Source organism: Monomorium pharaonis, chromosome 6, assembly GCF_013373865.1.
Source record: "Monomorium pharaonis isolate MP-MQ-018 chromosome 6, ASM1337386v2, whole genome shotgun sequence".
Lineage (NCBI taxonomy): Eukaryota > Metazoa > Arthropoda > Insecta > Hymenoptera > Formicidae > Monomorium > Monomorium pharaonis.
This window is the reverse complement of record NC_050472.1, coordinates 9,166,642-9,179,467: the sequence shown is the minus strand read 5'-3', so window position 1 is coordinate 9,179,467 and position 12,826 is coordinate 9,166,642. Positions and strand designations below refer to the sequence as shown.

The window sequence follows — 12,826 nt, the reverse complement described above, 5'->3', positions numbered from 1 at the left end:
CTTGTATAAAAGCTTTCCGGGAATTACTTTGAAGCTCGCAGGGAGCTCTTAAAACATGATTTATAAACTCTCTGCGAGCTCAAATGAAGCTCTCAAGGAGCTTCTCTCAAAAACGGACATAGCAGCTCCCAGGGAGCTCCGTGCGAATTTTTTGGAAGCTTAAATGAAGCTAATGAAAAATTTTGTGAGCTCCTCGGGAGCTTCCCGAGAGCTCCCCGTGCTGTGTGGGAATGATTTATTTAGTAATTTTACATCATTTATCTTATTTATTTCAAAGTGTTAACACCATCTGTTTAATAAAAGATGAGGTAATTATTTACAATTGGTACTTTTCCGAATTTTAATATTTTTTCATAACTTTCTTGGTAAACAGCTTTGTTGTGACTTCGACAACGATAATTAATCGGGGGAGCCCGAAAAATATGTAACCTACTAATTTTTTTGGCCATTTTTAAAAAATAATTTGGTAATTATTTACATTAGCAATTTCTCACCGATTTTGATGACCTTTAAATATGTTGTCAAGGCCATCATTCTGAACAACTTTTCCCTATACATGTTACCGCCGCTCGGTCTTAGTTTTTGAGTTATACACAAAAAATTATTAAAACAAAAGTTTAATAAATACCATATATATGTTATGGTCAAATCCCGTGACGCGGGCGTTCCTAGGATTGACTGGTCATCTTGTTTAGCGTGGAAAGTCGCAAACCCATGTGGTGCAGTGAATGCTTTGCGCGCGCACACACACACACACACACACACACACACACACGGGGGGGGGGTGCAAGGGGGGCCTTCGGCCCCCCTCCCGCACCCACCCCGTCCAAGTCGTTAATCTATGTGGATTTTACTTTGCTTGCAATGTACATGGATTGCCCATATGGATTGCCCATATACATTGCAAGCAAAGTAAAGTCCACATAGGTTAACGACTTGGACGGGGTGAGTGCGGGAGGGGGGCCGAAGGCCCCCCTTGCACCCCCCCGTGTGTGTGTGTGTGTGTGTGTGCGCGCGCAAAGCATTCACTGCATCACATGGGTTTGTGACTTTCCACGCTGTACGTTTCCAATGTTTTACATTAACCAAATAGTGACTTTAAAATGTTTGGGTTAGGTTAGTTTAGGAAAAATTACGGGGAGGAGGTGCAGGGGGGGGGCGGAGCCCCTCCCCCGCCCATGCGTTCTTTGCTGTACCAGACTGGAGTAGAAGTCGATACAATCGTTTGTTTCCACATTGTTCTGCCGGTAGGACTGCTTTAAACAGAAGCGCCTATTTTTTTCGAAGAAGAGCGAGGGATAGTACGCGACGAACAAAATCATAACATTGTCTATGACCGAAGACCCCCCTTGCCTCCCCCCCGTATGTGTGTCGTCATACAAATACGTTGAACATACGAAAATTAATTCGAAAAAATGGCCAAAAAAATTAATAGGTTACATATTTTTCGGGCTCCCCCGATTGATTATCGTTGTCGGAGTCACAACAAAGCTGTTTACCAAAAAAGTTATAAAAAAATATCAAAATTCGGAAAAGTACCAATTGTAAATAATTACCAAAGATGACTCTTCTAATATATATGTTAGTTATTAATAATAAATAATAACATTTATTGAGAATCAATGTTTAATTAAAATATTATATTAGGTTTTAAAATAATACCGTTATGATAAAAACTTGATAGACAGAAAAAATATTTGTAAATAAAATAATCTCTTTAATATTACTTTTCAGACAACTTTAAAAATACATGATTGTGTTACATATAATTACTATTTTAATAAAGTTAATAATCTTATCATACATTAAAAACAGAGTATTTTTAATTGTAATAATCAATCAAATTATTTATAATATTTATATCGTACTTTTTAGATTACCTGCTACAAACTCACGGAACTCGCAACTCGTAACTTGCTCGTGATGTTGATTTGGCTATACCAGACAACATTGAGTTGTCACAAATCATGATGGTAGTAGATGGCTGTGCTTATCATATATTTCGGTCCTAGAGAAAATTACTCGAATAGCCATTATCGTAATCACCCGCTGTGTTCGTTTTCTCCCAGCTGGAAGTAATTGGAGATCGATCGAGCCTACGTTCGAAAATAGCTTTAGCTGGTGTTGAGAAAAAAGTAGTATTGAGAATTCCCAACGCTGTGTTCGTTTTCTCCCAGCTGGAAGTAGTTGAAGATCGATTGAATAGGTGCATTTAGTGCAAATAACAACAAAATATCTTAACAAGCGATAACGTACGCACGTGTTTTATATAACTTATACCTACAATTGTTAAAATTTAGCAAATTCAAGGTAATCCTTTTCCTTTGTTTAATAGCGCTTAAATGTAAAATAGAGTAAATGTAAAATAACATTATTAATAAATAAAAAGCAAGAAATAAGAGGAAAAATTCTTTTAATATCTTTTATTGTTATGTGTAGTTGTGACATAAAATTAATTTAACAAATTACTTGAAATAAAATATTTTCTTAATGCAAATTCATAAATTATTACTTTTCGTAAATTAACTAATCAATATAAAAAATTACTAAATATATAAATAATTATTTAATATAATATATTACAGGCTCTTTCTTTTCGTATTGTTGAACAAGAAACAAAAGTCAATAAAAAGAATATACAAATTTAATCAACATTAATTATTATTATTATGGAAAAGTTATTATTGAAGAATATTTTACTCGAAAACATGTTTGATTCTTCTAGTATAGTTTATCGTCTAATAACAGTGATGACGACGATGAAGAATTACAAAATAATATCTTGTTCAATAACAACACAAGATGAAAAGAGAAACGTACCAAAAATAAAAAATTATTTGGAACACATGTAGCAATTAAGTTATAATACATGAAGAATTATCGAACTATTATTCGCATACGGTTGTACCTTCTATTTTTGCTACCTATAGGGCATAAACGGCAACCATACATTATAATAAAAAATATTAATAAAATTTAATGTTCCTTTCATTCTTTGCTTTTTATTTATTAATATAAATGTTAAACTTTATTTTATATTTAAGTATTATTAAACAAAGAAAAAAAATTACCTTGAATTGACTGATAAATTTTGGTTATATAAAATATATGCATACGTTATCGCGCCTGACATAATATTTCATTGCTATTTGCACTAAATGCACCCATTTGATCGGTCTCCAACTACTCCCAGCTTCCAGCTAGAAGAAAACGAACGCAGCGTTGGAAATTCTCAATACTACCAACTTAACTTTTTCTCCCAGCACCAGCAAAAGCTATTTTCAAACGCACCCAAAGACCACTCGCAGCGCGATCAAAATAAACCAAAATCAGTTTTCTTTTCTGGAGTTAGGCCGACTATAACATTAAAAGTAATACATAAGTTAATAAAAATTAAGACATCAGTAAATAAATATTCATATACAGCATTCATTACTTTTCATTTACGAGCTTGAACCAAGCTTCCTTTACATGATCATTAAAAGTCATTGAGAAATTTCTAACAGTGTAGGTTTTTCATTAATAATCGAATAGTTCAATAATATTATTAATTCATAGGACAGTGTCATGTATGTGCCACGTTGAAACTTCGCTAGTCCCATATCAGCATTATGATAGTACCTTACTGGCGCCATGTTAGCGCCATGCCAGCACCACATCAAATCAATTTCTAAATTGGCGCTAGCGGGCAAATGTGACGATTTCACGGATGGCGCTTACCAGCGTGTCATGCTAGCTGAAGTGGCAGTGTGGCACGCTGGTCAATGCTGTGCAAGTACCCGGCCAAAATTTCTACCAGGAAATGCTATACATATATACAATTGTTATATGTTATACATATATTATGTATAATTATTGTATTATATAAAATGAATAAGTTTTCAATAGAACAAACTGTTTGGATTACACAGGAACATACATATACAGAAACATATATATAAATACCCAGATAGCAAAATGCTAGCAGTATGCCGGCAGCATGCCAGCAAATTTGTCCCATAATTTCTCAACAGATTCTGATCCACTGCGTCTTCATTAAGCTTAGTTTTTGCTGGCATGACTTGCCAAACATAGTGTGATTGCAGAAATGCAGCAGTGGTCAAGAATGACTTGCCATTATAATGTGACAACATAAACGTACCAGATATCGAGCAAAGTCTACGGTATTAATTAATGACGGCAGAAATGCAACAGAAATAGAGCATGCCTGCAGTCGCAGCGTGACGCAAATATGTAGCAGATATTGTATAGAGTCTACCTTAACTAATGATGGCAAAAACGCAGCAAAAATCGAGCATTCCTGCTATCACAGCATGATCCAGATATATAGCAAATATTGTATAAAGTCTATCTTATCAATTAATGACGGCAAAAACTCAGTAGAAATGGAACATGCGTGCTGTCATACAGTATCAGCAAAAATGCAGCAAAAATGGAACAAAGGATATAATTACCCAGAAAACAATTTTTATATATAAACATCAAAAATTATATAAGAACATATATGACTATAATATTAAGCGACGCGGTAGCGGCGCGACGCCAAGTACATAAAGAATTTTGCTGCATGATGCAAATGATGCAAACTTCACTGCGCAAATGTCACGCCGCTACTAAGCTTTATCTGGAATTTAGCTGTCAAATTCACTTTCAGTTAAAATATCTCAGAAACTAAAATCATAATCAAAAATCTAATGGCAATTTTGTTATATAATATTGATGTCAGCTTTCGATTGCGACCACTTCGATTAAAATTGGTACACTCATTTTTGAGATTTTGTAATCTCTTGCGCGAAAAAGCTCACTTGGATCACTTGGATATTTTCCACAGATCACATGTACACACACACGTAAAGCCAGTTTGTCGTTCAAGGGGCTTCACAATGTTCCTACATACAATTTTATAAAATTAAAATAAAATTATTTCGTAATGTAAGTGGTGAATATTGGCACGCGAAAAAATGTAATAAACTTGATAATTCTAAGATCTTGTGATCTCTTGCGCAAAAAAGCTCACTTAAGTTATTTTCCACGCATTTACATATACATGCACACACACACCCAAAGCCGGTTTGTCCTTCAAGGGGCTTCACAATGTGCCTACATATAATTTTATAAAACTAAAATAAAAATTATTTCGTAATATATGTGGTGAATATTGGTATGCGAAAAAATATAATAAACTTAATAATTCTGTGATCTTGAGATTTCTTGCGCAAAAAAGCTTATTTGAGTTATTTTCTACAAATTCACATGTACATGCACACACACACGCAAAGCCGGTGTGTCCTTCAAGGGGCTTCACAATGTGCTTACATATAATTTTATAAAACTAAACATATAAAAAATTATTTTATGATATAAATAGTGAATTTCGTATGCGAGAAAAGTATAATAAGTTAACAAAAATAAAATAAATATATAACATAAACAAATACATGATATATGTGTAAATGTCAAAAATATTAATATAAAAATTAATAATAAAATTACAACGTCTGAATGTGAGTAATGTAAGTGATATTATTAGTACACAACAAAATTTATTAAAATTAATAAAAATAAAATAAATAAATAATAATAACAAATAATATACATAATATATATGTAATAAATGTCAAAAATATTAATAAAAAATTTTTATCTGTCAATGCAAATAAGTATAAAAATATTAGTACAATCTTTTATCACGGTAAAAATATAATAGATGGACATTACACAAACATGATATGTACTAAAAGCGCAAAATGGATGTTAATAAATGATTTAAGTATAAAGAAATGCAATTGGCCTTGAAATGCTAAAAATGCATTCATATTTTTTGCAGAACAAATAAAATAAAATAAATTATGGAAAATATATACATATATACATACATACATATCAAATTAACACATTAAAAAATATGCATAATAAAACTTAATGTAATTAAAAAAAGAAGTAACTCTTTAATTTTTACAAAAAGGAGTGAAATCTCTTAAAAAAACCTTAAAAAGGTAAAAAAGATACGCCAAGTACATAAACGCGTGCTTTCCAAAATAAATTTGAGATCAATACAGTTAGCCAAGTATATTTTAAAAGACTTAAAGAAGTTTAATAAACATCTATTTAAAAATTGCTTAAACGGGCTTGATGATTAAATGATTAAAATCAACCAACGGGATTATAGTGAAGCAAAAACTTGGCGTGCCCGGCTCGTATTTTTTCTGAATTTCCAAGGCTCTATGTTATTGATATTGATAAATATATATACAAAAATGCAATTAATGTGACTCGGATATTGCTTTACTATCTGTCAATTTCTGCTTTATTATATGTTATCACTTATATTCCCATTTTTCACATAATTTTTGAATAGAACCATTTTTGAATGTGTTTATATACTTGACATATATACTTGACATATCTTTTTTAACTTTGTAAAGTTTTTCATAAGTTATTATTTTTTTTATTATTTTATTTGTACAAATAATTTTCATATTGTATAACATTGATCTTTTTTTTTTTCCCAGAAAACAATTTTTATATATAAACATCAAAAATTATATAAGAACATATATGACTATAATATGTAGTTATATACGAAATATGTCCATATATGTTCATATTAGTTTCTTTCTTTTGTAAAATTTGTTTGTTATAAGAAAAATAATAATAATGATGATCGCGAGGACAAAAAATAATTATATAAAAAGGTAATTTTTGTATTGATTCTTAAAAAAAAAGTTAAGTTTAAAGAGGCAATACAAAAATTATTTTTAAATTATATTTTACCTTTTCGTTATTATTAGTATTACTTTTCTACTAAATAGAAATTTTACAAAAAAAAGAATTAAATTAATATGAACATATATAAACATAATTTATATATAATTATATATAGCTACATATGTCTCATATAATTTATGTTTATATATAAAAATTTTTTCCTAGGCTTTTTAATTTTACATTAATAAAAGAGATATTAAATTTAAAAAATATTTATTAAGTTTTTTCATCGTTATTACATGTGTTACGTCCGGCTAAATCATTCGCGCCGTCCGTTACGATCATACAGAGCATCGCGCGAAAAATCGTATTGCCTGGTGGCTAGGCGCTGACGTTCACGCGCCGCCGGGCCCAGGGTATCACGCGCCGTAAGCATGCGGTCCATACAGATGGCACGCATGCTTAATCTAAAACATTAATTACCGGCAAATTATCGAAGAAAGCGTAAAATCTCCAAAGGAAGGCGACTCCCCTGTTACGTCCGGCACAGAAAATTTCTTTTCTTTTCTGGCCGCCCGTGAAATTCTCCTCCCCCGTCGCGCCACTCGGGCAGCGTGCAAGAAGATGAACCACAAGAAAACTTAACATCCACCTGACAATCGCGCTGTGCGCATACGAAAAATTAGAGACACTAAATTCATTTCGCGATCAGCTGATCAAGCGCGCGCGCTCAATCACGCGGTCCGCACATCGTCCACGCGGCGCAAGCGTGACGCGCTCACATGTTCAAAATCAATCTAGCATTATTAATATTATAATTTGATTGTAATCACGCGGATTAAGAGGACATCAAAAAAAGGGATAAATCCTGGAGTCGAATTTATTCACACAATTGCTATCAAAATACAATTCTGAATAAAACACATGTAAAAATCTAAACAACAAAAGTATCAACTAAACAATAGATTAAATTAGTTAAACCTTTTCTTTACTTAATGATGGTCAAAATAAGATATGCTTCAAAATACAGTTCGCCTTTTTCCTAATCTTAATATTAATAAACGAAATCTCGCAATTTAGGCACAACTTCATTCATACTATTAACAGAGAGGAACCTGAGAGCGGCCATCGCGGCCTTTTTCGTGTGACCGATATTTGACTAACATCAGCGCCAAACGTGGATGTAAAGTTTGTTTTACATTAATCGCAAGCAGCTAGTTGCGACTTGACATCCAATAGGCGCTTAGTTTCTAGTTAAAGCTCGACATTTATTGGGTGTTGCAAATTGCAACTGGCAACTGCAATTAATGTAGAACGGGCTTTACATTCACGTTTGGCGCTGATGCTAGTCAAATATTGGTCGCACGAAAAAAGCCGCAGTGGCCGCTCTCAGGTTCCTCTCTGCTATTAATCACGCGGAACCAGCATGCGCTACGGAAAGTCTTATAAATCTCTATAGTGAAAAAAGGGCGAATTAATAATTCCTAAATTAATAAAAATAGGAACAAGGCGACAAAAGAATATTGATAGCAAGTTAAAATAACTTATTACAGATGATTTCTTTAAATAATAGTATTAACAATTTCGGAAATAATCAACAAATTACTCCACGATTTACCACCCTAATTTCCCCGAATTTTGCTATCCCCTCGCCGCACCACCACCAACCTAATGATATATAAGCGAGCGAAATTTGGTGAAATTCGACTAGTCTTAATCCGATAGTCTGGCAGAAGTTACTCTGACTAAACAGATCACACAGAAAGATTTTACAGCGAAATCACATACAGCGTTGTAAGTATAACTGTAAGAAGGATCAAAAATTATACTCGACTTCGGCAAGATCTCTGGAAATTCTCATTTCTTCTCCATATCATTCTCCCATCTTTCATTTACGATGCCGTGCTTGGCCTGTCAGAGGCACGCTACCAAAAAAAATTATAAAAAAAGGGGAGGAACCAATTCTTCCATTCTCATTCCTTATTGAACAGTACACCGCTTGACCTAACAGAGCCGCCCTACTATTAAAAGATCCCTTACTTATAGTATGCTTGGCCTGTCTGAGGCACATTACTATCACAAATTCTTCCGTTTCTTCGCCATTTAGTATCGCGCTTGGCCTGTTTGAGGCGCGTTACTGTTGTAATTCCTTACCCCACCCCCCTTTCATCGGCACCGTGCACGGTCGATCTAAGCCACCTTACTGTTCACGCAGCCCTATTCCCTTCCCCCCTTAAAAATTTCCTCGCCTTACATCAAAACTTCTTACAGCTAAAAATCATTATAAAAATAACCTTACGCTCACATTAAGATAACTTCCCTACCGCGATCCATCAAGGAAATTAACATGGCTACCGCATTTTTAGAAAGATCATGGGCAAAAATAAAGGCGGATGGAGGGCGTACCTAAAACGCCTAAAAAAAGAGTATTACTCTTTCGGGGAGTTCGACCCGTCGATCTTCGATCGAACTCCGTTTCCGGACGCTGCAGACACAATCTACGGGGACCCTCTTTCACCGGGCCCATTCACGCTACCCCCTCCAAAAAAGATTACAAAAACCTCCCAAAGACAACTCGCAAAACCGCGAGCTTTCAACATCGCTCTGACGAGGATTCGGGCGCGACCAGTACCCGTCCGGTGCCAAGTAAAACCTCCCCAAGCACTCGCCACTAGACCAAAGTGCCAGATATCGCGAAACGAATCTCTTCGCGGGACCGTGCATCTATTGTTCTCCCCCCCCCCCGGATATACTGTAGCCCATAAGTCTTCACCAGAAAGGCAAGCTTGGAAGCTGTGTACGGTGAAGATAGGCTCCAGAATAAATAAAATGTACATAAGTTAACATCAAATTTTTTTTTCTTTCTTATTCCCTCTTGCAGGGTAAAATCAACATCATCTATCTTGTCCCTTACCATCCATCCACACCAAAATATCGGACGTAACACCCCCCCCCCCTTCTTTTACAGATTCATTCTGAGGCGCCTCAGCCCCAGACTGTTAATATAAACTGCGTAAGTTAATAACAAATTAATTCAATAATAATTCATTAGAAAAGGGGCAGGGCTCTACTGTTGCGTGTGGCTGTGCACCCGCAATCGTGCGGAAGTGTTCGGCGCGGGACAGCGGTGTCCGAACGTCCTTAATTAACGATAAATGACTTCAACGGACTTCGGGCGCGAGGAGGAGCACGCGGAACCTCCGTGGTCGCAAAGTCTCGTATCCCGAAGTCCATGATGAAAAACGAGAATTAAGAATTCGGTCAATTAAAAAGAGCGGGCGAAAGTCACGCGCCGCGCAAGTGGAGAATATGAGCGCGGGAACAAGATCCCATCTGACGAAAGTAAAATCAAATACAAAAATTAACTAATTGCAGAAATAATTGACAGGCGTCAGGTAGATTTACGACCCGCCGCTCATAGCTCTTCACCCCCAATTACCTTCATTTTGGGGTATATAAGGCGAGATTTTCGGGCGAAACCCAGATTTGCCTTCTCAATTCTGCCAAAAGTACATAGTAAGTCGCTGATAGAAAATTATTTTTCGGACTTAGATTAGTTTCGTAAGAATTGAAAAAATTGGGATTCCGGACTTAGCCGTTTGAGTGTAAAATAAAATCGTGAATTTCGGACTTTGATTATTTCCACGAGATCATACTCCGGATTTAGCCGTTTGAGTGTAAAATAAAATCGTGAATTTCGGACTTTGATTATTTCCGCAAGATCATACTCCGGACTTAGCCGTTTGAGTGTAAAATAAAATTGTGAATTTCGGACTTTGATTATTTCCGCGAGATTATGAGTGAGTCCCAGATGCGCACAGTAATAAACGGACACAGTAAGCTGAGTAAAACGGACACAGTAACAAACGGACACAGACCAAACGGACACAGTAATAAACGGACACAGTAACAAACAGACACAGAGCGAAACGGACACAGTGCAAAACGGACACAGACCAAATGCGCACAGAGCGAAACGGACACAGACCAAATGCGCACACTGCACATGCGCACGGACTAAATGCATACACGGAAAGTCGCAAACCCATGTGATGCAGTGAATGCTTTGCACGCACACACACACACACACACACACACACACACACACACACACACACACACACACACACACGGGGAAAGATGCAAAGGGGGCTTTCGGCCCCTCTACCGCACTTACCCCGTCCAAGTCGCAAACCTATGTGGACTTTACTCTGCTTGCAATGTACATGGATTGCATTTGGTCCGTGCGCACGTGCAGTGCGTGCATGTGCAGTGTGCGCATTTGGTCCGTGTGCATTTGGTCCGTGCGCATTTGGTCTGTGTCCGTTTCGCACTGTGTCCGTTTGTTACTGTGTCCGTTTATTACTCTGTCCGTTTGGTCTGTGTCCGTTTGTTGCTGTGTCCGTTTCACTCAGCCTGCTGTGTCCGTTTATTACTGTGCGCATCTGGGACGCTCCCGAAATTATACTCCGGACTTAGCCGTTTGAGTGTAAATTAAAATTGTGAATTTCGGACTTTGATTATTTCCGCAAGATCATACTCAGTTTGTATGAATCGAGGCGGCAACTTCCGCACCTAACCATCTCTTACGTTTTGTTTTTTTATATATATAGATCCGATTGTGAGCAAGCATAATTAAGTGTAAAGGTGCTAGAGTTCAACGTCGTTCCTTTCTTTTATATAAAGTGAGTGATTGCTTCTAATTCCGAGCGAATCTTTTTATTTTTTCTTTCCCTTCTTCGCCTAGTGAAGAGTTATACGGAAGAGAGGGGGGGGGGATTCGTCTGCGCATCGGGAGGACTCGCGACGCCCGCGCGTCTTCCCCGATAGCGCGGCCACGCCGGTCTCCCCTGCGAGAGCGCGTTTTCCTCAGAGGGGTCAGACGCTGATCCTTTCTCTCTCTCTCTCTCTCTCTTTGGCTCTTTTTCTTTTTCCTCAAGCAGATTCGGAAGATCTTTGCCGCGATAGTGTCCTACGGAGGGGAGAGTGAGGTTCGCTCGCGGGTCGGGAGGACTCGCGACGCCCGCGCGTCTTCCCCGATAGCGCGGCCACGCCGGTTGCCCCCCCCCCCCTGCGAAAGCGCGTTTTCGCGTTTCCTCAGAGGGGTCGGGCGCAGACCCTTTCTCTCTTTCTCTCGCTAACCGCCTAAGCATTTCCCCATACGAATCTTTTGTGCTAGCGTAATTATAAAGCGATCAAACGGCCGGATTATTTACGTAATAAAGATACCCCTATCCTATCCTTTATTCGTAATATCTATACGTATCGAACCACGCGTCTTTCTTATAATAATTATAAAGATGGCATTGCTGCGTTCAAGATGGGCAGATCACGGCGGGCCGGACGCCGTATTCAACTGAAGCGGCTCCAGGCCGAATACGAGTCCGGAGGGGTGTTCGACCCGCGAGTATTCCTGCCTCCACCCCCTCAGGGCCTAATTAGAGCGCTAGCTACACCCCGACACCTCAGGAGCTTTTCTCGGTCAACGCGCCAACTCCGCCAACGCCGCCTCCCCGCGAGGCTACTGTTAACGCAGGTTCATCGACGGGCAACCCGACGATCTCGCCCCTCAATCACGGCACCCCTCCCCAATCACGCTATCAAGGGCCCGTAACTGTCTCAATAAGAGCAGTAAGGTCGGACACGGTTATCCTGGCCCGAATGAAATTGATTTTACCTAAATATACGAACTAAACTAATATATTCTTTCGTTTCGCTTTCTTTATCGTTTCTTACTCCGCTCATACACTTCCTATAACCCCGCCGGACGTAACACATGTAATTGTCCTCGCTCGTTTTTACTTTTATTTAAAAACACCATACGTTATGTTTATGTTTACAGTTACAGAATTTATGTGTCATGGTCTTTAGGATCACTGCACATGCATTGCCGTAGAGCCTTACACCACCTCTTTTGAGAACCTATAGCTGTACGTCAACACGTAAAACGTAACGCAAGCAATGCACAAAGAAGAACGTAGCGTAAGACACGTACCACTTCTTATACTACGTCCTTTGTGCGTTGCCTACGTTATGTTTTACGTGTTAGCATAAAACAAGATTCTCACATAAGGTGGCATTAGGCGCTACGCATAAGAAGACAGACGCCAAACTGAAC

At 37.5% G+C, this 12,826-nt stretch overlaps 1 protein-coding gene and 3 long non-coding RNA genes across 14 annotated transcripts in view; 1 reads left to right on the top strand and 3 right to left on the bottom strand.

Annotated features, from left to right (window-relative positions):
• LOC105837331 (fasciclin-1) overlaps nt 1-12,826 on the bottom strand; it is a 412,374-nt gene that overhangs the window by 378,126 nt on the left and 21,422 nt on the right. The gene's annotated exons all lie outside the window — the stretch shown is intronic.
• The window catches only part of LOC105833243, an 80,125-nt gene that overhangs the window by 62,639 nt on the left and 4,660 nt on the right, over nt 1-12,826 (bottom strand). Inside the window, exons 2-4 of one of the 9 annotated variants that reach the window (XR_004963769.1) lie at nt 3,437-3,805; nt 3,292-3,357; nt 1,881-2,069 (exon numbers count right to left, since the gene is read on the bottom strand). This is a non-coding gene — a long non-coding RNA (uncharacterized LOC105833243). Of the gene's footprint in view, nt 1-1,880; nt 2,178-3,251; nt 3,358-3,436; nt 3,806-12,826 lie in introns of all 9 variants that reach the window. The other 8 variants (XR_004963768.1, XR_004963770.1, XR_004963765.1 and 5 more) reach the window with 8 other exon arrangements.
• LOC118646242 lies at nt 2,184-2,991 on the top strand. Its single transcript, XR_004963777.1, has 2 exons — nt 2,184-2,310; nt 2,586-2,991. It is a non-coding gene; the product is annotated as an uncharacterized LOC118646242 (long non-coding RNA).
• On the bottom strand, nt 6,943-10,578 carry LOC118646241. Its single transcript, XR_004963776.1, has 2 exons — nt 8,131-10,578; nt 6,943-7,823 (listed from the first exon to the last, which is right to left on the bottom strand). It is a non-coding gene; the product is annotated as an uncharacterized LOC118646241 (long non-coding RNA).